The sequence below is a fragment of the Scyliorhinus canicula genome, chromosome 7 (assembly GCF_902713615.1).
Source record: "Scyliorhinus canicula chromosome 7, sScyCan1.1, whole genome shotgun sequence".
In the NCBI taxonomy this organism is placed as follows: domain Eukaryota; kingdom Metazoa; phylum Chordata; class Chondrichthyes; order Carcharhiniformes; family Scyliorhinidae; genus Scyliorhinus; species Scyliorhinus canicula.
This window is the reverse complement of record NC_052152.1, coordinates 168,137,421-168,165,139: the sequence shown is the minus strand read 5'-3', so window position 1 is coordinate 168,165,139 and position 27,719 is coordinate 168,137,421.

Sequence of the window (27,719 nt, the reverse complement as noted above, 5' to 3'; positions counted from 1 at the left end):
CTTCCACCCACCAATAAATTACATTTTCCCAAAGATAAACATTGATATTCATGATGTTTGATATTTCAGGATCACCAGTTAATGTGCTGCGCACAAATATTCTCAAGATAATTTACATTTTCCAAATTTATACAATATGTGTAATTATTCCTTAAGTGTGAACCTTTAGTGCAAACCTTAAGTGATTTCTGTGGTGATATGCATCACTGTAAATACACAAGGGGTTAATGTAAATACATGTAGACTAGCTAGACACTAGAGGGAGCACCAGAGACATGACGCACAGGCACTCAACCAATAGGTCAGTAAGATAGGACACGACCAATAGGCATTCACGATACACACAGAGGTGACACTACCACAGGAGGGCATTACACCAACCCATATATAAAGGACACAGCACACATGATCTTCCTCTTTCCAGTGGAGACACTCAGTGAGTACAGACACAGGGTTGATTCAATAACACTCCCAGCACGTGGATTGTAGCAGACCGGTTAGTCAGTCTGAGTAGCTATAGAAGGATTAACAGTAGTGACGGACCCGAGTAGGAGAATTGTAAATAGTTCAATAAATGTGTTGAAGTTATCTCCACGTCAGAACCTTCCTTTGTCAGAGTGAACATCAAGGAAGCCGCTTATGCTACGCCAAGAGCATAACAAGACAATTTCTTAATTATTTTAATGATCCTACATGGTTCCTAATCATCCCCTCAACAATGGTTTGGCATGGGATTTGGAAGGCTGCCATGGCTCAGACAAATGAATTCTTGAGATGCTTATGGTCAGCAAGCTTTAGGTGCTTGGGCCTGAGAGGAGGCAGTTGCAGACTTCAGCCACTTGGAAACTGGTGAGGCTGCAGATTGTGCTCATCTCGTCCTAAATGTCTTGGTCAGAATTTTATCCAAGAGACGTGAGCACATAATCTGGATTGTTATTTCAATGGAGTGCCTAGGGAATGCTGCATCGTTGCTGGTTTCTACTTTCGGATGAACATTGAATCAAGGCCCCATCTGCCCTCTTAGGTGTGTCATAATATCCATTCATGTATATAATGAGATGCAGATAGGCAGTGATTGACACACAGGATAACCAATGAACACACAACACAGAGCAACCAATCACCAGACAGGACACCACCACTATAAAGCCCACAGGGCATTAAGACTCCTGTTCTCTCGGGACCCAGATACTGAGACAGTCAGAGTGCACAAGTTAGTGGGCACTACTGCCATGTGGTAGCTAGTAAGTCTGGTTGAGCCAGTCAGAGGTCATCAGTAGGATTAGTAGAGTGTCAACCCACAGCTGAACATGTACAGCAGTCCATAGTTAAATAAAACAGTGTTAGATTATCTCCGGTGTCAGACGTTTATTTCTAGCTTGCCTGCATCCAGTTGCAGTCAACGTCGAACCAGCCAAGGTGGACATGGACAATCCTAAGCAGCACTCTAGGGAAAGATCTGCCAATCAACATCAGGGAAACTGGTTATCTGGTCATTCATTTAATTACTCTTGTGAAACCTGGCATAATATAAAACTGACTACCCCATTGCCTTGCACTGCAACAGTCAGAAGAACTTTATCGCCTGTGAAACACTTTGTGATGTCTTATGAATGTGAAAGGGGTCACCAAAATGAGAATTATTTCTTTACTCTTTCTATTGGTCTGCCATGTTGTGAGATTATCACTAGGATCACGAAAATGAATGATTCTAAGGTTTTCCCAACATCTGAATACTGTTGACACTGGCACGGCTTTCAAAAATGAAACTTACATTATAATGGTTTAATAATCAATGAAGAACTAAATATAAATATTCATAATATTGTATTCAATTATGGAACACAATTATCTGGAGAGATTAAAACTACCCTAAATGATAGAAGAGGATTGTTAATGTTTTTCCTGTTTTCAAAAGTCTTCACTAAAACACGTTTATGTTTTATCAACAAATTAATACTTTATCCTATGGTGACCTCCATTCATGAGGACTCTCAGAATAAGATTTTATTTTCACATTTGCCAGGAGCCAGGACCGCCAGGAGATTGCATCAAATCAGGAGAATGTTTCATCTGGTTGGGTTGGAGGTGCAGAACAAAGGAGCACAGTCTCAGGGGTAGGCGATTTAAGACCGAGTGAGGCATTTCTCAAGGGGTGGCCTTTGCTGCAGGAAAGGGTCTCTATGGGCCACAGACAATGGTTAGTCTTTGGGATATCCTACCCCAAAGAGTTGTGGGGGCACAGTCAATTAGTATTTTCAAAGCAGAGGTTCATAGATTTCTGGATACCAATGACGTCAAGGGATATGGGGATAGTGCCAGAAGATGGTATTGAGGTAAAAGGTCAACCATGATCTAGTTAAATGACGGAGCAAGCTCAAGAGGCAAAATGGTCTTCTCTTGTTCCTATGTTCTTTCAGACAGTTGCCATTGCTGGGATTGCAACCTTCTGGGGTATCATTATGGATTCTGCCCTGGAACCAAGGTAAGTGGAATCAGGTTGTCGAGTCCATTCAGAAAAGCACTGACATCAGAGGGGCGGGCTTGTTAGTGAAGGATTGGAGGCATTTCTAAAGGGGTGGCCTTTGCTGCAGGAAAGGGTCTCTATGGGCCACACGGCCACAGGGTGCCCAACAGGAGTGTCCCCCCCCCCCCCCCCACCCGCAACCAAGCCCATTTCTACGGGGCAATCTTTTCACTTGCCTAGAAAGCACCTTGAGTAGCCTTTAATTGGCCACTTAAAGGCCTCAGGTGGCCTTTGAGTGGGCAGGCCACGTTCGGACTTCCCAACCACAGTGAATTGCTTGGCATTGGAAGGGCAATGGGCACTCCAAACAGTTCTTTTAATCCCAATTCCAAGGTGCCCCCCCCCCCCCCCCCACCAATGTAAGGGTGCTGAGTGTGTGACAGCAGTGAGCATGTGACTGAATGTGCTACTTGTGTGTGTGGGAACATGAGAGGTGAATAGGTTCAGCTTTGGTATTGGACAAAGGGTTAATAATGACTTAATGGAATCACAGAAATAAGTTGCATATCAGCAAGAGATGTAGGCAAGAACATCGGGCAGAACCAAATCTGCATAGGATCCTGTCAGACTTCACTTAGTTGTAACTGGAATGTTGGAAATGGAAGAAGGGGAACTGGCAAACCTGCTGAGCGATCGGATAATGGGTGCTTCACAGAGACCATTAGCCATCAGGGTCGCCTTATATCTCCAGTGAAAATAACTGTGTATGCAGTGCAAAAACATCTTTGTGTTGGGATAATTGTGTGTGCGTGTGCGTGATTCTGCACTCACTTTGTCTTTGTTAACATTAGGCATGCTCTGTAGACTCCATGCTCTGAAGAAATAAAGACCTTTGCTTAAAAAGAAAAGAACTGAGTATATGGCAATTCCAATTTTCCACAAAGCATTGTAAAGGGTAGTCAACTGTCATCTGTGTGAAGAATGGCAGTGCAGATGATAAGTGAATCCTGCTCTTCCTGGCTCACAACGTACCTCACAATTTTATTTTTTCTTTCAGGAAGGCTTCACTAAATGGATATATCTCGAATTGGCATACTAATTTTAAAGAGCTGTATTAATTAGGCAATATCCAAGAAATGGGCTCGCACTTTCATTTCTGATGATTTAAATATAATTCAGTTAATATAAAACCAGAGCAATCACCTGTATTTAAAACTCTCACTGCTTCCTGTCCATCTTCTCTATTATCTTCTGACTATAATGAGCTAACTGCCTCACAGTTCCTTTTAATTAGAAAAAGAAGTGACTAACAAATGATGAAGCTAAGTATAAGATAAATTATTCACGTCCATGGATGTCTGGCCAATTAAATAGATGTGTTAAGCGTAACATAATGGATTTTAATGGTGATAACTTTGCAATAAATTAGATTGGAATGGAAAACCTTAACTGTGTATGTAAAATGAATGATCTTACTATAAATGAAAATGTGCGACCATGCAACACTGATCTCATTGGACATGAATGACCTCTGGTGAGAAGTGGAGAGGAATGTTTGACTAAAAAACCTCAGAATGTCCCACCTGACTCAGTTCTTTTTGATGTTATCAACAAGATCAATCACGTGCTGAGTGTATTGCATGCACTTAATTATAAGTTACAGATGATTCAAACATTTTACGCACCTTACCGGTGATCCATTTAGAATTATCATGTGGATTTTTAACATCTATGTTCAGAAGCCAATTGATCCCGGAGAGGACAGGAACATAGAACATAGAACAGTACAGCACAGAACAGGCCCTTCGGCCCTCAATGTTGTGCCGAGCCATGATCACCCTACTTAAACCCACATATCCAACCTATACCCGTAACCCAACAACCCCCCCCTTAACCTTACATTTATTAGGACACTACGGGCAATTTAGCATGGCCAATCCACCTAACCCGCACATCTTTGGACTGTGGGAGGAAACCGGAGCACCCGGAGGAAACCCACGCACACAGGGGGAGGACGTGCAGACTCCACACAGACAGTGACCCAGCCGGGAATCGAACCTGGGACCCTGGAGCTGTGAAGCATTTATGCTAACCACCATGCTACCCTGCTGCCCCAAGGAAAGAGGTACTTAAATCTTGGGAAATCGGATACAAAGGCATATCTTGAATTGTAAGCCTTAAATCTTGAACCAAAAAAAGTTTGACAGGGGCTGGTGGTGTCAGTGGGTGTGGGGTGTGGCTAAGGTGGAGTTTCTGGCAGAAATTCTGGAAATGCTGGTTTTACTGAATGCTGTGAAATTTTGACAAGGTCCCCACCTGGAAGATAGCCTAATTGACAGGTCTGGCTTCCAGTTGGGCAGGATATATCCTGGAACAGGCTGCTGCTGTAGGTACGTCGTTCACAGGTTCTAGTGGGAGTGAAGAGCCAGGGTTCAATCTTGCAATATTGTATGGTTGGGATGGATGGGCAGAGGCTGATATGGGAGATACTTTGCAGGGCTGGAGGGAAGCACTTCCCCAAAGGTGTGCACATCTCCCTTCAGCCCCTGTGTTTCCCAAAGCCTGGAAATCATGGTGAGCAGTTGGAGAGGTGGTGGCATAGTGGTACTGTCACTGGACTAGTACACCAGAAACCCAGGGTAATGTTCTGGGGACCCAGGTTCAAATCCCATCACTGCAGATGGTGAAATTTGAATTCAATAAAAATCTGGAACTAAAAGTCTAATGATGACCATGAAGCCATTGTTGGTTGTTGTAAAAACCCATCTGGTTCACTAATGTCCTTTAGGGGAGGAAGTCTGCCATCCTTACCTGGTCTGACCTACATGTGACTCCAGACTCACAGCAATGTGGTTGACTCTTAACTGACCCCTCAAGGGCAATTAGGGACGGACAATAATTGCTGGCCCAGCCAGCAACGCCCACATCCCATGAGCGAATAAAAAAAAGGTAATTAAACCTACAAAATGGACCTTACAAATGGATAATAATAGGTTAAGAGAGTGTGTCAAAATGTGGCGGATGGAGTTTAACTTGTGTGAGGTCATGCATTTTGGTTGGTAAAATGGCAGCTTACTATCTAAGTGGGGAGGGACTCATCTAAATGGGTGCTCCATTGCAGAGGGATCTCGTTCATGAGTCACAAACTAGCATCTAGGTACAGCAGATATTAAAGAATTTGAATGGAATGTTGGCATTTATAGCGAAAGGAATAAAGTAAGGTAAGGAGGTGTTGTGGCAACTGCACCTGGAATATTGTGCACAGTTTTGGTTCCCTTATTTGAGAAAAGAAGTAGGGGCATTTGAGGCACTTCAGAGGACGTTTACTAGATTGATTTCAGAGATGAGGAGTTTGCCGTATGTAGAGAGATTGAATAGTTTAGAGTTTAGAAAAATGAAAGGAGATCAATTTGAGGTATGAAAGATGATAAAAGGTATGGATAAAGTAGACGTGGAATGGATGCTTCCTGTTGTGGGGCATTGTAGAACAAGAGGCCATAGTCTTAGGATAAGAGGTAGCTCATTTAAAATGGAGTTGAGGAGAAACTACTTCTCCCAAAGGGTTGTGAATCTGTCAAAATTGCTAACCCAGAATGCGGTGGATGCTGGGAATGTGAGCAAATTTAAGGAGGAGATAGACAGATTTTTAATTTGTAATGGGTTGAAGGATTATGGAGAATGGGCAGGACAGTGGAGTTAAGGCCAAGATGAGATCAGCCATGATCAAATGGTGGAGCAGACATGATGAGCCAAATGGTCTAATTCTGCTCCCATAACTTAAGCATTTGTAAATCAGAGGCTCATTTAAATATTTAATAGGCCAATCTGTGGGAGCAGGAAAGCTGCTCATCCCTTGTCCTGCATCTGTTAAAACCCAAAATAGGCTGGTATAGATGTAAAAACAGAAAATGCTGGATGAAAGTAGGTCTGGCGGCATCTGCAGATAGAGAAACAGAGTACAGATAGTTTGAATTTTTAACATCTCAGCCATTTCTAACTCACACAGTTTGCAGGTTATTTAAGTTGAACTGTGACTACAGAAGTAGAAGAACAAGTTCAAAATGGAAAAAATTAATAAGTTGCGACGAAACGCATGTTTACCTTTTTTCCCCCTGAAGAAAGTAGTGTACGTGGAGAAGATCCCAGCAAGAAGTGGCAACAAGTTACCAGTTTAACATCCTTTAAAAAGAGTTGGATGGCTGCACATCTGTTTAGCAGTGAGACTACAGGTAGTTCCATGAAAATAATGGTATCGCTGGCACTGTCTTTCTCAATTTAAGCAATATGAAGCATTCAAATGCATTTTTATTTAAGAGTTGTGTTTGCTTTGCAGGATTAATGTTATTGAGCTCCACTTGAATACCTTTATCAGGGAAATATCATAGTTATTTCAGTGGATTATTATCCTTTATTGAAATATGACATTTAAATAAAGGATATTTGATTGATAACGTTACCTATATATCAGGGAAACTCAATTACTGTAATAGTATCCTGCATGGTTACACTCTGTCTAATTAAATTCACTGCATACATTTCTCCTTTGATTCAATAGAGTAATGTTTTTACCGAGTGGAATTTGTCTCATTGATTACGGATGACAGAAAAATTCCAATCTTAATTCTGTACTTGGTTTTCTTAATCATCATCCCAATTTAACCAATCCCTCATTCTCACCAGTTTGCGGGATGCAGTGATTAATCATCTTGGTGTCTTCCTGGAAGCTATCAAAGCTGCTTCTTACCTGGGGCATACAGGAAGGAGTATTCTTCGTGGTTAGCTCTCTAATCTTCCATGGATAACCCAGTCTAAATGAGAGAAATTCCTTCTCCATGAAAAATATCAGTTTAAATGCCAGTCAGGACTGGGATTTTTTTGTCTCATAGTCAGACAGAAATCCAGTGAACAGTTGCTTTCCAACCTCCAATGCATTGTTCTCACATCAATACAAGTTCAAATTTTAAAAAAATTACTAAAGGTCATCGACCTGAAACATTGGGCTGAATTTTCCCAACTAATCTTTTTCTTGGATGTGGGTCCTTATTTGGGTCAGCAACCCGATCTTTTGGGTAGCGGGCCTTTCCCTTGCTCTTTGCTGAAGCAAACCAATTAAGAGCCTGTTCCAATGTTTCCTAAACAATTCTGGAGTGCAGGTGGAATGATGAAGCCAGACTGAGGAAGAATTTGTAATTAATCAGACCACAACATCCTTCAGAGAAGCTAACCAGCACCTAAGTATTTCAGACTGCAGCAGCCGCAGGCATGGTGAGAGCTGGGAAGCTGGTTGCTGGGTCCCCTACTCTTACCTCCCACCCAAGGGAGTTGAGGATCTGCAGTGAGGGGCGATCTAATGGCAGGAGGCAGAGGCCAGCTTATTCAACAAAGCAGGTTGAAGAAGTGGACAAGAGCAGTGTGCCCCCTCAAAGCTGAAGACCAGGAAGATCCAGGACCTCAGCAAGTTTTGACAGGGTTGGTGGTGTGATGTGTGAACTACCAAGTCCCATACTCTGGTTTTGTACCGTGTATCTCAGTTCAACACACCTTACAGCTCAACTCATTCCTCCCTCTGAAGGCATCTCACATCCTCATTTTAACAGCCAACCCCATGGAGAAAACAGGTTGCTGCTGTTGGTCCAGTTGGAGTACTTTGCACTAGAAAGTTCCCTGCCTATGGCCCTCAGCAGAAGCGGGACAGTGTGGCTGCATAAACTATCCCACGCCACTCTAAAGGGTGGCAGCATGGCAGTGCAGACGAGGATGGGTGAAATATCGGTCAGGTGAAATGCTTTACTAGCAGTTAGCACTTAACTGTCAAGCAATGATAAGTCTACGACAGGACTGAGTTGCAAAGCAACCTCCCAGCCTTGCTTTTTCTGCAGTTCTTCACTGTAACTGCTCAAAGCCTTCTCAGCTTGTCACGTACGTTGAGACAGTACCTCACTTTATCCAACCTGCCGGGTTGGGGGCACAGTATCAGACTGCTCCCGTCTTGGCAAAGAGGAGTTCAACGGGGAACATCCCTCTTAATTGCCTCCAAAATTACTTCAATTGCCTTTCTGTTCAACGGCATGAATGCAGCGATATTGAGGTTTATATGGGTGAGTAAACCCCCGAGAGTAAAGAGGGCACTCCTGGAATGGACCCGCGAAGAAGGGGGCTTGGCTCTCCTGAGTTTTATTAACTATTACTGGGCTGCCAACATATCGATGGTCAGGAAGTGGGTAGGGGGGGAGGGGTCGGTCTGGGAGCGGATGGAGGCAGCATCCTGCAAAGGTACGAGTCTGGAGGCTTTACTGACGGCGCGCCCCTGCCGTTCTCGCCGGCTCGGAACTCTACACGTCCGGTGGTGTTGGCAGCCCTGAGGGTGTGGGGGCAATGGAGGCAGCATATGAGATTGGAGGGGGCATCAGTGTGGTCACCAATCTCTGACAATCACCAGTTTATCCCGGGGGGGCTGGCTAGGGGCTTTAAGATATGGCAGCGGGCAGGGATTGAGAGGTTTGGGGATATATTCATCCAGGAGGGCTTTCCGACCTTGGAGACATTAGAGGACGAGTTTGATTTGCCAGGTGGGAATGGGTTTCGGTATCTTCAAGTGCGGGACTTTGTACGGAGGCAGGTTCGAAGCTTTCCTCGCCTCCCCCTGTGGGGACTACAAGATAAAGTGCTATCAAAAACAGGGGTTGGAGGTGGGAAGGTTTCGGACATATACAGGGAATTGTTAGAGTGGGAAGGGGCCCCTGTCAGAGAGGAGAAGAGGAAAAGGGAAGAGGATCTAGGAGGGGAGCTGGAAACTGAACTGTGGGAAAAAGTCTTGAAAAGGGTAAATTCATCCTCGTCCTGTTCTAAACTTAGCTTGATTCAGTTCAAGGTAGTACACAGGGCCCTAATGACGGTAGCCAGGGTGAATAGGTTCTTCAAGGAGGTGGAGGACAGATGTGGACGGTGTGGGGGTAGCCCGGCCAACCACGTTCATATGTTTTGGGCATGTCCAAAACTGAGGGAATTTTGGCAGGGATTTGCGGATGTTATGTCAGAAGTCCTGGAAGGTAGGGTAGCTCCGAGTCCAGAATTGGCAATATTTGGGTTGTCGGAGGATATGGGGGCAAAGGGGGGAGGGAGGCCGATATCCTGGCCTTCTCCCTGGTGACCCGGAGACGGATGTTGCTGAGATGGAGGGACTCGGAGCCCCTAAAGTTAGGAGTGTGAGGCAGCGATATGGTAGTTTCTCAGTCTGGAGAAAATCAATTTAGCTCTGAGTGGATCAATACAGGGATTCGTCCGGAGATGGCGGCCGTTCATCGATTTCTTCTACAAAAATTGAATGTCAGCAATAAGGGGCGGAACTGGAAAATGGTGGGGTGTGGGAAGGAAAACAGGAGGCATGGCAATGTTAAATAAGGACAGGGGACTCAGTATATGGGTAATTGGGGACAGGGCGGGAGAAGTGGTGGACGTGGTTTATTATTTTTAGTTCTTTTAGGGGGTATTTTGTGCGTCGACCCGCGCGGTCATTTTAGAAATGTCACCATGTTAAATTGTGAAAATTACAAATGCTTCAATAAAATATTTTCTAAAAAAAAGGCCCTCTGATTGAAGGCATGGGATATCAAATAGAAGAAGAACAAATTGTAAAATATTAAATATCTGCAATTTTATTGAATTTGATGATGTGAATTAAATATTCTTTACTTTGCTTGTCAGTGTTACATTAAACCAGATCAGAAATAGTTTGCCCAAATATCCAACACAAGTCCTCTCTACTGAATAAGAGTGCTTTATGTTTAATTCCATCGTTGCATTTTATTTCTCAAGATCCTTTTAAGATTGTTTTTTTTTTAGCCAGTAGCACTTGCTCTTCTCCATCTGCAATATAAGTCTCACATCGCATCCATTCTTAAAGCACAGGACTATAATCTTCATGCATTTGCTTGAGTGATTTAGGGTGCTACATTATAAAACCTTTACTAAGAGGATCTGGATATAGCTGTATCTCTCTCTGTGTAAAGAGAAGCTGTGTTACATTGAGGAAATACTGGCAGCAGCACTGTTGAGATGCTGGTCAATTCCTGTCTGTGCCCAGGTTGCTGTCTCATTTACTTTAAATCTTTCGACAGCCACCGCTAGTGTGGTGACAAAATGTCACCAAGAATGCCGCTTTTCAGGTGTTGTAAACCTCTGGTGATTCCAATAATGAGAGATCAACTCACTGATCAACAATGTAGTATATGCTAGGAGTATCATTGTGCTGAAATATTCCAGCCTCGTGGGAGCAGTCTTAGAGGCAGGGGGGCTAGAATCATAGTATGGTGCATGTTGCGGTTTTTCCCCAGCATATTCCCACTTCTGGGATATGTGTCCAGTTCGATCTCTCGCCCAAAGCCACTGTGAATAATGTCAAGATTGGCAGGTGGAGAAGGAGCTAAACACTGATCCTAGGCATAAGGTAATTGGTCAGGGTGGAAGCAGGAGTATAATAGGATCTGATACTGCCAGGGGACGAGGGAGGCAAGGTCATAGCCAGGGAGGTGCTAAGATTCTTGATCTTCCTGGCTGCCAAGGAACCCTTCCAAAAATAGATTTTCCTCTGCCTTTTCTGGTCATGCTACAGCCTTGTGTCAGCTTTCGCTGAAGACTATAGTGCTCCCAAGATCCGAATTTAAAACCATGTTGCGGCTCTGATTACAGCAGCATGTCAATTTAGGCCCCTGCCTTCCTGTGATAAGCAGACTCCATGATACATAGAATCTCACTAGTTAAAATGGCAGAAGATTGAATTGAGTCATTTTAATCCTACAGTTGCATCAATCCCAGCTGGCAGACTGGTTTAGAAATTGAGAATTTTATCTGTTGAACCATTTTTCTTGCCATCTATAGTCCTTGAAAAGTTCCTTCTTGAGTACAACACACCTATCTCTCTGTGAATGCTTTGTTCCAAAACTAGACAAAGAATTTTTCCCTTCGCAAGGTACAATCAGTTGTGCAGAACAACAGTACGATGATCAGTCAAAGGATAAAGCCATTGGCAGTGTAAACTGTACACATTTACCTATACTGCTTACACCCTCACTATACCATTGCTGCTGTCCTACAGAACTGGTTGCCCTATGTCCAATTGAGAACATTTTAAAATTTGAGCACAAGATTTTTCTTAACAACAAATATTCTCAGATCACTGATTTGAAGCACTATTAATGGAGATTCTTATCTCCATTCTCCTCTGCTCTGGGGGACCTGTTTGGGGGGGGGGGGGGGGGGGGGGGGGGGGGGGGGAGGAGCTGTTTGCAGAGTTGGGAGAGCTAAAGCAGCAGTTCCAACAACTGAGGGGGATTGGGTTTTGATATCTGCACCTCATTAGGAAGGAGTTGGTTACATTTCCAAAGTTGCCACCCCCAGTGCTGCAAGATAAAAATTTTGTGTGAGGACATGATCGGGGAGGGAAGGACCTCGGACATGCATGGGGAGTTGATGGAGACAGGGCAGTCTTAGGCGGAAGATATAAAGTGGAAATGGGAAGAGGAGCTGCGGGGTGTTGCAGAGACTGGGCTATGGAGTTGAAGTCCTGTGGAGTGTAAACGCATTCTCCTCATGTGCGAGACTGAGTCTCATCTAGTTCGAAGTGGTGTATGTAGTGATCTCTGTATATGAATATACATGATCAATGTATATAAATGTAGTACAGTCATTTCGTCACTAGTGTCTCACTATCAGATTGTATAAGAAAGACTTTCCCGCTCTTTCTGGGAGAGTGTGCTTCAGGAGAGTGAACAGACAGGACATAGATTAGCAAGAGAGAGAGAAGTTATAAGTGATTCCATTATTACATTGTATAATTAGTTATTTATCTTTACTGTATTTTATTTCTTTTACTAGTTAAGTATTAAGTACAAAGAACTATCAGAATATTATTTATATTACTCCTTAAATTAGTTCATCCTTAAAAGAAGGCTATTGTTTATTTCATCAACTTGGCTGGTGCAAAAAGTAATATATACAGTGCATAGGGTGCACATGATGTGTCAAGGAGAGTCGGTTCTTTCCAAGAGTAGAGGATCGATGCGAGCAGTGTGCAAGGGGATTGGCGAATTATGTCCACATGTTTTGGGCGTGCCCAAAGTTGGAAGAGTTTTGGGGGGCCTTTGCAGGAACATTGCTGAAGGTGCTGGGGCTGAAGGTGGCTCCGAGTCCATGGCTGGCAGTATTTGGAGTCCAGGAGTACAGTTAGGTGAAGAGGCTGGTGTGTTGGGCTTTGCCTCCCTGATAGCCTGGTGGCAGAATTCGGAACTGCCTAAAGCGATGGTGTGGGTGAGCAAGGTTTTATTAGTTAGAAAACTGGGCTATGATGGTTTGGGTGTCTGGAGTGTTATTTGGGCAGGTTGTTTACTGATGTTATGTCTCTTTTTTTCTGCATAAAATTAAACAAGTCTCAAATAAAAATATTTTTAAAAAGAATGTACCAGCCAAGGGTCTTCTGATGTTGGTCCTCCTATCTTCAAATGTCATCACCGTGGTGCCGGAGAAGACAGTACCTGTCCCAGTGGACAGTTGATCACTTTTGCCAATCCTGCAAGAGCTGGCACCACATGGGAAGGGAGAGCACCCACTGCCAGTGGCGCTTAATGCCACAGCCAGTCTGAACTTCTGTGTCAGCAGTTCATTTCAGGGCAGCACCGGTGCAAAGTGTGGCATCTCCCAGTTAGCCACACACCAATGCATTAGGGAGCTGACAGATGTCCTCTATGAGAGGGCCCAAATGTATATAAACTTGGACCTGATCCAGGTGAGCCAAGATGCCAGGGCCATGGGCTTCACTTGTTTAACTGGTATAACCCAAGTGCAGGGTTTGATAGACTGTACCCACGTGGTCTCCATGGCACCATTTGGCACAATTTATGAAGTGCTATCATTCTCTCAACGTCCAGATTGTCTGTGACCACACAATGAGACTCATGCAGGTGTGTGCCCGCTTCTGGGAAGCGTCCATGTCAGTGACGTCTTGGGGTTCTCCAGATCCCAGATGTCTTTGAGGGACCACAATGTCTGGAGGGATGGCTCCTCTGGGACAAGGGGTACCCAATAAGGTGGTGGCTGATGAAGCCAGTGCAGAGGCCACAAACTGAGGTGGAGACTTGCTACAATGAGGCTCATACTTCAACGCGCAGGCTGGTGGAGCAGGGGATTCGACAGTTGAATACGTGGTTCTCGTGCCTGGTCCGGTTGGAGGATGCCCTCCAGTATAGCCCCATAACATTATTGTGGCAGTTGCGCTCCCATGGTGCTGCAGAGGGGAGACTACCTGAACCTGAAGGCAATGGAGAATGGCCACGTCTCCTCAGATGAGGAGGGAGGCGAGGGGAAACCGTAGAAGAGGAGGAGGAAGGACCTCATGTCATGGCCAAAGCCCGCTTAGGCCATTAGGCCATGGATGCCCTCATAGCCTCTCGGTTTGGGGCTGAGCAGGACTAGGGGTGAGGAAATCTCCATGTGAGGGGACTGCTATCTCAGCCCGATTCCATGGGCAGGGTGCCATAGGCATTGGTCTGACTTTGCAGGAAAATAATGGCGACTTGCATTGAGCACAGAGCGATGCTTCTCTCATCCTCAGAGATATGCCTGACTCCTGCCTGACAGAGAGCTGTCCTGCCAAGGATTGGACTTATCATGGGGTTCAGAAACGTGGGATATGTTCTCACTTGCTTCCACCCCCGTCAATGTCAGAGGTCCTGGTGTGTTCCTCCAACTAACCTCCGGGGTGGGCAGCATGTGGCATCCTAATCGCTGGAGAAGAGTGGCTACTATGAGGGGGCCCAGGGGGTGGGGTGGAGTGGATGTTGGCATGGGGGGTTGACTTGCAGCAGTGCATCTTTAATGAGTCATCAGTGTTGAAGGTGGGAGAGACATAGAGGTGCTACTCTCACACAAGTGCGTCAAGTGTGCAGGGGGATTTGCGGATCTTGGACCCATGAAATTACAGGGTGGATGGTCTAGTGGTGAACAAAGAGAAATTTATTACAAGTGCTATATTACAATGGTGCCCTTTTTTAATTAGCACTTTTGATCACCTTTGCCTACTGGGTTACACAGTTTCCTACCCTTCCTCAGCCTCACACTATTTCTAGGTGTATGCCCAAGATCCACAGCTGAGGTAGAGGTGGCCTGCTGCTTTCCATGCTCTGTTGCCTGAGGTGACTTTGACAGGTGTCCCCTGCGGGGTCTGGATTTTGAGGGTCCGAGCATACCTTTGAGCTACACTGTTGCCCTCCTCCGTGAGCGGAGCAGGAAGTGTGCCGCTCACGGAGGGGGGGGGGGGGGGGGGGGAAGGGCGGTGTCAGGTGGGTTGGGCACCACCGGGTGTGTGGAGGGCATGCCCCTGCCAATTTTCTTCCCTTTGTGTGTCCATGGAATAGAAGGTCAGCTGGAGTGAGATCCCGAAACCCCACCATTCTCTGGGGCTGATGCACGTGGATTCCCACCAGTGCAGCGCCATGCGGTTGAAGCCCTCAGCCATGGAGGTTGTGGTCAAATATCCAATGGTCTGAAAAACTAGGCCAGATACAGAATTCGACTAACTAAATCAAACAGCAGCCAGCAGCTTGAACAGCCAGGTCTGATGGGAATTCAGATAGGCCTAATAAACACAGACAACTAGGGCAAGTCTGGACTTGTCCTGGAAGCTGGGACCAGAGGTAATCGACCTTGACCAAATAAGAACATGTTTTGTGTATTGGCCAGTATCGACCAGACTCACAGTCACCTCAGCTCCAGTATCGGCCAAACTCAATGGTACCTTAGTTACTATATATAGAAAGGGCTATGTGCCCTCTGTGAACCCAGGGATGGAGTCCGAGAGGGCTCTTAGGGTCTTCTATATCTGGAATTGGCAATCCCATTGGGTGCTGCGAGTCGTCCTCCCAGTTACCTCATTGGTTGGAAGCCAGAGAACTTTTCAGAAGAGTACTAGAAAAAATAGTGAAGGAGTATTTGAAGATGCACCTGAAAGCCACCCCAGTGAAGATTTCACCCCCATTGAAGGGCGCCAAGGTCTCCAATGTGGATGCCACCCTTGCAGAATTGGACTCGATGCGCCTGAGTGGCAGCACCATCCCCTTAGACAGAAAGCGATTGAACTCCTCCAGTCCGTCTTGCAGTCTGAGGAGGGATGCTGTCATCACTTCCTGACTCTTGCAACTCTGTCTTTGCAGTTCCATCATCTCTGGGACAATGGGACCCAGGGGCATATCATCAGCCTGTGGCTCAGCAAACTCCTGGGCTCAGGCATCCCTCCTGGAGAACTGGGTCCCTGGGGTGTCCTGTCTCAGGAGTCTGGTTAGGGCCCCTCAGTAAAACACGGAGATGGCTTCAGTGCTGCCATCACCCTCACAAGGATCTGGAACAAGTGCAAGGGGAGATTTTCCTCGTGATCGCACTGATTAAGTTTCCCTGGGGCAAGAGAATCAATGGAAGTGCTCCTGGAGTGCGCCGTGATTCTTGTGAGGAGAGGAACTTTTTAAAAAGTGGCGTAAGGTTCTATGAACAATACCGGCGACTCCGTTGGTAGGTTTCACCCTGGCTTTCTTGTTGAAATAGAAACTTTGCCGTTTTTTTGGTAAGATTCTGCCCTACAATTCTGCTGCATATGATCAGGAAAAGTTTCCGTTTTGGGCCCTGATGCATATCAGTAAAGCTTATCAGAACATTGTGTGCCCACCACCCTGTGATTTACTACCCATTAATGTTAATATCTGGAACATCAGTGACAAGGGGTTAGTTTACCAAAACATATTTGCCTTGTGTACTGAGAGTGCAAAACTGAAATATTTCACAACCATCTGGTACTACAAAATAACTCCCAACAATTTTCAAGAAACACATTTTAGGATCACAAGAGGAGTTGGGTACAAAGTGAGTTAAAAACGAAACTGTTACAGGAAGAGTTACAGTAGGCTAGAAGTTTTACCACAGTTTCAGCACTGAATAATTTAGAATTGAGAATTGTTGATAGCTACCAGCCCACTCTTTGGAGACAGTTTAACGGGTTGGAATCACACAGTACACTATTAAAAACCAATGTGTGAATGCAGTCGTTACGAATGTCACACAGCATAATTTCCAAAATTCCAATGGACCTGTAAGAAAATGATACCGCATTAAAAATCTCCATTCAAATCTAGTGTGAGGTTGAACAGTTTACTGATGGAAATTTTTCCGACCAACAATAAAACCTCTCACAATTTGGACCCATTTTTTCAAAGTATATTTTCGGGGCAGGTGTGCCTTCTGCCAAAAATACATCAGATGTGTCAGATTTTTTAAAAAAGCTCCCTCCACACAGGAAATCAGTTAACACTTCTATAAAAAGACTGGTTTAATCTAAGTTACCAAAATAACTGAAGGAGAAATGGTGAGGCAAACATAAATTGATGATTATTATGTGTTTAAATTTAATAAACTGTCATTCCAGTTCCTGCATTTTAATCTTTATTCCTAATAAAAATCACTGAAGAAACATCTTCATGATTGAAAACTGATTTTACTGGTGCATCATCTTTACACTATATTCGCAGAGTCAAATCACACTGCTATGCTTGCCTTTGAATTAAACCTTGAACAAGAGACACTTGTAATTAGATATGCAATTTACAATGTATATAAACCCAATTAATGGCTTCACATTAAAAAAAATGTTGTCTACGTAGATTTATATTCTTGTTTTCCACCACCTTCAAAATAATGATGTCAATTCCTAATCATCTATAACAGCTCCAGGATATTGTTGTAGAATTTCTTCAGGATACTTTCCTGGGCCTAGTCATCTTCAACTGCCTCATCAATATACTTTCCTCAAATATAAGGTCAGAAGAGGGGATGATTGTTGATGATTGCACACTTTTCAGCATCATTTATGACTCCTCAGCCAATGAAACTGCCATATCGCATGTAACAAGACCTGGGCTAATTTCAGGCTTGGGTTGCTAAGTAACAAGTAACATTTGCGCCATGCCAGTTACCATCCCCAACAAGAAAGAGAGTTGAACTTCTGCCAAGACTTTCAGCAGGATTATCATCACTAAATCACAACAACATCCCAACAACATTGACCAGAAACCTAACTGGATGAGCAAAATAATTATTGTGCCTACAAAAGCAGATCAGAGGCTGGGTATTCTGCATCGAGTAGCTCAATTAATTTCCCCTGGAGCCTTTCCACCATGTATAAGTTAGGAATTTGATGGAATAATCTTCACTTGCCTGGATAGTGCAGCTCGAACTACACTGAAGAAGCTTGATACCATCCAGGAAAGAACAACCCACTTGTTGGCGCCCATCCTAAAGATTTACTCCCTCCACCATCAATATACTGTGGCTATAGTCTGCACCATCTACTGGACACATGACAGGTACTTGCCAAGGTTTCTTCAACAGAGTCTTCCAGAACACATAGAGTCACCGCCACTTAAAAGTTGTTCTCAAAATCATGCACCAGACTTACTTTCAAATATATTACTGTCCCTTCATGCGCCAAAATCTTAGAATTCCCTCTGGGTGTATCAACACTATGTGAGTAGCTCAATAAAATGTTTCACTACTACCTCCTCCGGGGCACCGAGAGATATGCAAGAGATTCCAGCAGCACCCACATCCCATGAATGAATTTTTAAGAAGCATTATTTTCTGGTAACAAACACTGCCTGCTGCTCAATATCTGTAATTATCCTACAATCATTTAACAGTACACTAAAACAATGCAACATTTGGCTGTTACTATATTGCATGGTTGTCATCTGTTGTTCAGTGGGTAGCAATCTCACCTCTGAGTCAGGTTGTTGGTTTAAATCCCACACCAGAGACCCGAGCCCAAAATCTAGGCTGACACACCAATGCGATACAGGGGTGTTGGTGGTGGTGGAGGTGGTGGGGGGGGGGGGGGGGGGAGGAGGGGGAGTCCTGCAATAGCAGGTGACAGGACAAAATCTCATCGTCAAAGTTCTTGCAATGTGCCGGGTACACGTTATCGTGAGCACGCTAACCAGAGAACAACTTGGCTGGGTCAACTGCATGGTTTGTATGGATGATTCCCCCACCCCAAAGGCAGCTTTCTGAACCCAACTGAACACAGCCTGTAAGTTGGACCCCATTACACCGGAACGAAGCACCCTGGTCATATCCAATCTCAACATTCGAAGAGAACAGAGTCAGGTCCCTACGGCAAGCACACCACAAAGCTATGGTTCCTCACCCACCATGCCAACAATGACTTCATAAATAATATTTGCAATTGGAGCTACAAATAAGACAAAATGAGCCTAAGATTATAGTAATAAAGTTACTGGTCAGAGTTAACAATACAAAAATACAATCATTGCCAGCTAATTAAACTAAACATTTAAAACTTAAAGCACTACTGCTCAATAAACTATGAAAAGTTTGCGTGGAAGTAAAGACAATTATCATCTAAAATCTTCATGTGAAGTTATCTTGTGATGTTCGAGAACAGCAAATGGATCAAAATAAAAAGCACTACATTTTTTTTATAGAGTGAACATAGTCGTACATTGTCAGGAAGAGGCTGAGTGGTTGAGAGGCTGTTTCATCGACTAGTCCTCAACTGTTTTAAGTGCCTCTCAGTCATCAACAATGCTTCTTAGGAGACACTGGGCAGAATTTCACCCCCAACTCCCCAGGATGGGCAACAGAGAGAGGTAAGGGGTGATTTGAAAGTTCACAAATTTGAAACCCGTCCCAATCTGTCTTTTAAGTCGAGGGAAACCTGGCAGCTGAAGGGAGAAGGAGCTGGTTAAGATCTTGCCAGCTTTTCCTCTGGGCCAAGGGGGAACAAAATATTTTGGCCTTAGTGACAAGCTAACCTGTTTCCCTTCCTGCAATCCACCATAACCCAATGATCGCACAGCTTTGTGATGAAAATTCCTTCCCCCACAGTACAATGTCCACTCCCTGTTGTACTATACGCATCCTCCTTCTCAGTTACCCTTGGCCCACGATCTTCTCCCCATTCTTCCCTCACCTCTACGCCACCCGTTCCAACTCACAATGACATTTTAAAATTTGCTTGTAATTACATTAACAAAAAATAGAATATGGGTAGCTTAGTTCAATTTAGATAGAGAAGTTAAAACAAGTTTTTTTTTAAAAATCTAGGCCAAATATATTTTTAGGCTCTGTTACAAATTTCCAAGCTTCCTTTTATCAAGACACACCTCCAGAAATGGTTCCTCATTTACAGCTAGTTTTCCAAAAATATATCACTGTAGCTCACAGCTCTTAACAAGTTTGGTGCTGAGAACAACAGCACTCATGAACGTCTCCCTGCATCCTTAAATACCCTGCATATGTTTTCCGAATGGTCATTATAAGATGCTTTTACAATGAACACATCTGTAGTTTGAATCCTATAAGAACAGTGTCTGAGTGTTGGCTCTCCACATTTACATTGCGAAAGCCCTTACCCAAATGTAAGAATCAGAAGAGTTCATTTTCATTCTATCCTCGGAAAGTAGCATTCTGAAAACTAACAAAGGTTATAGAATCAGACTGAGCAACATCCAGACCTCAGCAGTGATGCTTTGCCTGGCAAAGGGTACTTAATGTACTGCACAGAGATAAAGGCTGCCAGCATTGAAGATTAACTGACGTTAATCAAATGAGTTAAATGTTTGTTCTAAAGAATAGAAATAAAAATTTCCAGGCTCTATACCAGAGAAACAAGATTAATTCAAAAGTCTGTGCAAGAACATCAAGGGTGCTAAATTGAGCCTACAGGAGATTGAGGACTGACTTACCTGAAGCTAATAACTTCTCAAAAATTATTTAGAATTAAAATTGATGGCACTAAAATCAGAATAGTTAGAAAAGCAGAAAGAATACTGGGCGGTATTTGGCCTATATCCTGAATGACAAAGGTGATGGAGACTCTAATAGACCATTATGGAAGTTGATCAGGGATAGCAGAAATCCTATAGCTGATTGATAAAGAAATTTGACAATTTATTGAAGTGTAAAATGTAACTTACTTTGATTTGCAAAATATATTGGGTTGGATTCTCCCAAAATGGGGCTATGTCGCCACGCCGGCGTAAAAAAGCAAGCGTTGCACTCCTGAGTTTCTCAGGAAAAAAAACCCGATTCACTTACCTTCAGGGGACTAGCAGGGACCCAGAGTGCTTCACGCAACTTTAGCTGCGGATACGGGCCTCCGCACTTCCGGTTCCGAGTCCACGTATGCGCACGGCGGCGGCTATGCCGAGTACCATGGCAGACCCGGACCGCAGAGGCAGCTCCGTAATGTACGTCCCACCAATCAGCTGTTCTCCCCTGCATCAGACCAGTCCGATCTGTGCCCCGGCCACTCATAAGGCCACCCTGGTGCCCGATCCCCCCGCAGCCGCCACGTGAGACTCCTGACCGGCCATACTGTTAGTTCCACACCATCGGGAAGTCGGCCAGTCGGGAGCGGAGTATTGCTGGGCCGGTCTCTGCCAATGGCCCCCCAACTGCGCGGCGTAATTCGCGGACGTGCAGATATTCGGGACCTAGAGAATCGCCGGCGCGTTGCTGGGCCCGATTCCATTGGGACAGTTGATTCTCTGCCCCTGCGCCAAACGCGATTTTGGCGCGGGGCTGCGGAGAATCCAGCCCATTATGTCCCTTAAGCGTTAATCAATAACTAATTACCATTTTACAGTTGTGTTTAACAAAATGGTAGAAACAGATCAAGGTTGGGAGAAAAGTTGGTAAGTTCCTCAAATGATTTAGTGGTTATGATACATGATTAACTCACGTCGGTTTAATCTATTCTGGGCAGGGTGCTAAATTCATGTTTCATGTTGAATCATATGCCAATGCTCCCAGTTCTTCGGCAGCGGGCATCACTGAGGTCACTGATGTCATGAATGGCCTTTTCTACTTAAATGAAGCCTGCATCTTATAAAATGGAAGTGCATTAAGCCTGCAAGAAGCAGTAGGAGTCATTTCAAAACTGAATCTAACCGACCCGGCAAGACCGTGACTGGTATCTAACGTCAATTAGGGCCAGTAGTGATTCCCTACGGGCTTCATGGTATCCCACCAGCTGATTCACCTGGACCATACCCTGCAGATCCTTGCTAAAGAGGAGGAGCCGCACATAAACCATTCCCTCCGAGCAAACTCCAAACAGCACGCAGCAATGCCACCACAGAGACCAGCTCCACGTTTCAGAGATGCTGACTTTGCCTAACTGTTGGATACTGTGGAGTTGTGATGGAACACCCTGTTCCCCTGAGGGGGTTGGAGGGTCATCCCCTAGAGTCAACCAGTCATCTTAGGGTTGCCCTCAAAGACAGCGGGGTTTCCGAGTGTCCGAGGATGTAGCTGTTGTGCACACTCCTTGGGACGCGTGCACAATGTGAATGATCCAGAGGTGGTGGTAGCATACGAGTTGAACATTTAAGGAATGGAACCCCTTCCCATTAATGAAGGGTACTCCCTGTTCCACAGATACGTGCAAGGCAACATATATTTGGGGTGCTGGACAATATCACTCGCCTGCGACTTGGCATGTGTACCTGTGGGATTCCACTCAAGAGCTGTGTAGTGCTCTTGTAACTAACAATGCCAATTCTCTGGTAGCAATAGCCTTCAACTGTGCTGCCAAAGGCTATTCATGGTCAGCAGAAGGTAAGATGACCTTCACCATTTTACTATCGACAGGGCTCTGCCCAGGTGGTATGTGGGAGGGCAGACAGGTGGGGGGTGAAATTTCCCCTGTTATGGGTATCCACAATTTGGAGGGTGGCCTGTGGGGCCGCGGCGCTGAGCCCCCCACACCTCCCCAGCCCATGGACAACCGATGGTGGCCAACCCCCCCGACCAGGCCCATCCCCTCGGTGGCTCCCCCTCCCACCCCAACCACTGGGGCAGCAGTTCCAAATCCCCTGGGCTGCATGTCCAATTTTGAAGATGGCTACTCACCTCCTTCGATCCCCTCAGCAGCCATTTCACACGCTTCCTGCTTTAAATAGGTGTGCCAAAGGGTGCCCGCATGACCTCCCACTGGGGAGCCATTAGTTCAAGGAGGCCATTAGATAGGACGTCCATCCCGTTAATGATACGAAAATTGCCCTCAATTGGTGTCAATTGGAATCTTGTCACATCTCGGCAATTCTGTTTTAAATCTGCCACTCCTTAACCTAAAACAATGGCCTCTCATTCTGGAATGTCCAACCAGCGGAAACATCCACTAATCATCCACCCCGTCAACTCCCTTTAGCATCTTATGTACCTCAATTAGACCTCCCTCCATTCTTCTAAATCCAGCGAGTATAGGCCGAACCTGCTCACCTCTCTTCATAAGGCAAATTCTTCATCCCTGAAATCAATCCAGTGAACCTTCTCTGAACCTCCTCCAATGCATTTACATCCTTCCTCATGTAATGGGACCAAAACTGTGAATAATACTCCACATGCAGTCTCACCAATGGCCTATACAGTAACGTACTTTTAGACTCTATTCCATTAGTAATTAATGCCAAAATTCCATTTGCCTTTCTTATTCCTTGCTGCACCTGCATACTAACTTTCTGTGATTCATGCACAAGGACATCGAGATCCCTCTGCACCAAAACATTCTGAAATTTCTCTCCGTTTAAACAATAAGGTGCCTTTTCATTCCTCCGACCAAAATGGATAACCTCACACTCATGCACGTTAAATTCCATCTGCCATGTTTTGGCCCACTCACCTATCCCCACTGTCTGCTTTCTGTTGGCTAGCCAAACCTCTATACAAGCTAACATATTACCCCTAATCCTGTGGGATCTTACTTTGTGTATTAACCTTTTGTGTGGTACCTTATCAAATGCCTTCTAGAAGTCCAGATACTACATTTACAGGATTCAAATTAGCCACTTTGCTTGTTACATCTTCAAATAACTCCAGCAAATTAGTCAAACACGATTTAGCCTTTGTAAATTCTTGCTGACTCTGATGGTTTGCGTTTTGACATTACAAATACCCCGTTAATAATGGATTCCAACAGTTTTCCAACAACAGACATTAAACTAACTGGTCTATAGTTACTTACCTTCTGCCTATCTCAATTTTTGAACAGGGCATGCTGTTGAAAACTCACTAATATTCTTAGAATTCCTCCTATACCAAAAAGGGCCGACATTATAAATGATGAACAGGGATTCTCACTCCCCGACTCATATGCAGGCTTCGGTGGGTGCTATTCAGGTCAAACTATGTTTTCAAGTTATCCCACGGTATAACCCATACCTTCACAGAATATTTCATCTACTTACCACTTAGTAGCATCGATCCTGGGTCCCGCATTGCTAAGTAAGTAAAGTAGACTTTGGAATAACCACTGTTTCAGGTTAAAACGTTTAAGTTATTTTATTATTATATTTTCTCTTTTAAAAGCTGCAATCACTGTCTTTACAGAAAGGTAAAAAAATCTTGCTTCTGGATCCTTCTGGTTGGTTGAAGGTACCTTCAGGCCCACCTTGACAATCAGTCTTCTTTAAAGTCTGCTCTTCTTTAGATGCATTCGCTGGTGAGCTCGGTTGCTATGTTCTATCTTTCCCATGTACCGAGCTGTGAGAGCTGGCTCTGCTGACTGTCTCTGAGCTGACTCTGCCTCCTCTTTAAATTCTGGTCTTCCTTAGATGTATTAGCTATTTTAGCTCGGCAACTTGGCTCAGTCCCTTTCCCATGACTGAGCTGACTGTAAGATGACTCTGCTTGCTTCTCTTGTTCCTTCTCTGCCTTTCCCTCTCTCTCTCTCTCTCTCTGGCTCTGGTCTCTGGGTTTATATTCTCTTTCTTACAGTTATTAAGTTTTTATTACTTTATTGTAAAGTAATTTTTATTTCACTTGGATTGAAAAAGGTTCCATTAATCAAAAATTTTCTAACACGACTAAGTCTTCATTTTGACATGACCTCACCTCTCAGGTCTTTGATTACATTGTTTCCTTTGTGATGTTCAAAATGCTTTGATTTCAAGAGGTGTGAATTTTGGTTCCTATCATTCCTATAGTTTTATTTTCCAATTGTGTCCCCAGCTCATAATTTTGATTTTGATTTTGGCTTTAAATTATGTTTCTTGTAGACTGATAGTCTCCAATTTTCTTTAATTTACTTGGTGTTAGCAGAATTTCACATGTACAATTGTCACCAAATTCAACTGAACCTCATCCTTTCCTTTCCAGCTGCTTACTAAGATAGTTACTTTAAATGAAGGTGTGAGCCATTGCATTTAGCTTCATACAAAAATCCTGCTTTGTTTGTTTGGGAGAAGGAATCTGCATTTTATAATCCTGCTCTTTGCAGCTGCTGTGAACCCTTTGTGGGATCTTGCCCTGTATCCTCTCATGTTTCTCTCAGACCAGATATTGCTAGACTTGCCATGTTTCAAACGAAATATATTTCCATATTTTTAATTACACCCCATCTTGACATTTGAAACATAGCTATATCATTTGGTCAATTATCCTCCCATCTAATTGTACTGACTAACATATATCCTCGATCTTTCTCATTTGTATGTACATGTTGTGATTTTAAATCGTGCACCGAAATCAATTCATAAATGTATCCATATCACAGACCAGTGTCGATAAGAGTCTTTTTTCGTTCTTTCCTCAAGTCCAATTACCGTGAACCATAGCTGCAGCCGCTCAGGAAGGTAAGACAATAGCTATATCCGTATGTTCCACTACCTCCATAGTATTTTACTTCCTGGGGTAGCAGCACCATAGAAGCTTCCTCATGTCCCTTAGAAACAGCACACAACTCAGTCCATCAGTAACTAAAAAGGTCTTTTGTCCATCACTGGCTGTCTAGTGTCCCATTTTTCCGTCATCCAAATTGCTTTCCGTTTCTTATTGGAATGGTAAATTATGACATCAAGCACCGCCCACTGATTCCCTCGCTTCATTAATTTAAAAGGTTCAATTGATCCTGCTTCTATCATTAGCTTCCACAATAATGTCTAACATTTTCCTGAACCATGTATGTCTGCCAGCCCCTGCTGTACATGAGAGAATATCTTTCTGACAAATTTCCACCAAATCCCTTTTGTCTGTTATCATTTCCATTACAACATGAAAGTGTATATTTTCCATTACAACATTTGCAACATAATATACCAACAGTATTCGCAAAACCACATTGCACTGTCACTTTTTCCAAATAAATTCTCCCTATTGTTAAATACACAGTAAAAAAAATTAAGTCTTATCTTATATTACTCATTACCTAACCACACAAATAGACAGTGTGTTACAACTTTACATATTTGCAACTGTTATCACAATTTCAACATGAAAAATAAAGTACAATATCGACACATCCCTTCGTGGCTTTGGGACCAATAGTCATTACATACTAATTATGGCGTGTAAACAACATCAATATTATTCGTGATGTTCTATGCAGTTAAATCAAGAAAACACATTAAACTACCACTATTCCCCCCCACCGTTTTAAAACATTCACACAGTTTAGAAATGCTGAGCAAGTTCTTGAACGGCACACATACCCCCATTATCATACATACATAACAGCCCCGAACAATTTACATGACGTTTCTTCCTTAATAACAATTACATCTCGTCAATGCAATATTGTTTGCTGCATTGGTAACAATTTTCCCGCTGTGGCATCAAGCTACAAAAATTCTTAAACTATTTTCATTTATCATGTTGGGGTTCCTCGTCAGTCGCTGCTGTCTGCCGAGACCCTTAATAACTCCACTGCGTAGTGCATACCCCATGGAGACCACAGATAATCCATCAGCTGATGTCCAGTTAGAGATGTCTGACCGGAGGTTTCACTGTTCAGTAATAATTTGATGTTTTGATTTGTTTCTAACCCGTAAAGTTTTCCTCCGGGCTCTGTCTTTTAATTCACTCAAATATGTAGCCAATTATATCATTAGTTTTCCTCCAGTACTGTTTAAAACATTCTTCTCTCTGGAGTGTAGTTCTCTTCCTTCTTGTGAACTGGTTTGTCTGTTATTTATTTTTTCCATCTGAAAAATCAAATGAACAGGTCAAAGGTGGAGAGGGCCCTATTCTTTAATTTGTACTTTCTATTTTCATTTGGATATTCCAGAAGTGCCCTCTCCAGGACATCTGGATTTCTTTTGCTCACTCAATGATCCAATCTGGTCGAAACCTTACCCTGATACATTCCTGATATTGCTACTGCATTTACTTTAATTACTTTATTTTGATTACGACTGGATTTTTATGAAGGTAAGTTCCAAACATGACATTTTAACTTTATCATCTGTCCAATCAATGCTGCTAACGAGTTTCACTTCACTGTCTTCCCTCCAATCGGGTCATATGTTTAATTGCGATACAATTTCCTTTGCTCCACACACCATGCTTCTCTAATTCAACTGTATGTTTACCCAGATTCTGAATGATCTTATCTTTACATTTTACAGCTTCACTGATTATTAGTTGGTAGCTTCACACAAACTTCCTCTGTAGTATTAATTGTTTTTAATATCTTAATTTTCCCTGCATCAATTTTTAAAAATCTTTTCCTGCCATCGGATTCTCATTTCCTGATACTACAAGTAATTCTCCTAATCTAATTTCCGGTCCAATATCTTTATTCTCCAAAGCTCCTTCTTCAATGCATTTAACATTCTAATCATCATGATTTTTGCTCGTGACATTTTGTGATCATCGGGCACTAGGACCCTGCGGAGCTATGCAGTGTCAATTTCAACACATCAGTTTCAAAGTAATTACCTGCAAGCAGTTTTGACTGCTGCCGAGTAAAAACTCTTTATCTGTTTATTCTGAGACCAATTTAGTTCTGAACATACTGATTTACTACCTCATAATACTGATCACATTTCTGCCTCCCGTTTATAACTTCTAATTGATGTGAAACTCGGCTTTGCAAAATACAACATTAAAAAAAATACAAACACCAAAGGAAATTCACAAATCCTTATGAAACATACACACACTCATTCATCCACTCAGATCTTGGATCTCTACTTTGTAGGGCTTCACAAATCCTTATTAAACACATACACATTTATCCACTGCGATCTTGGACCTCTATTCTGTAGGGTTCTAGTTACTCTTAACAAAAATTAAGACCCCTCCGTGCTGATACGTTTCTCTTATGCAGGAGTTTTTTTGCCTCTGTTAAACTTTTCCACTCTTGTTTCATTGCTTCAACTCTCTTGACCGTGTTTCAGAGCAAGAGGATTATTCTAAT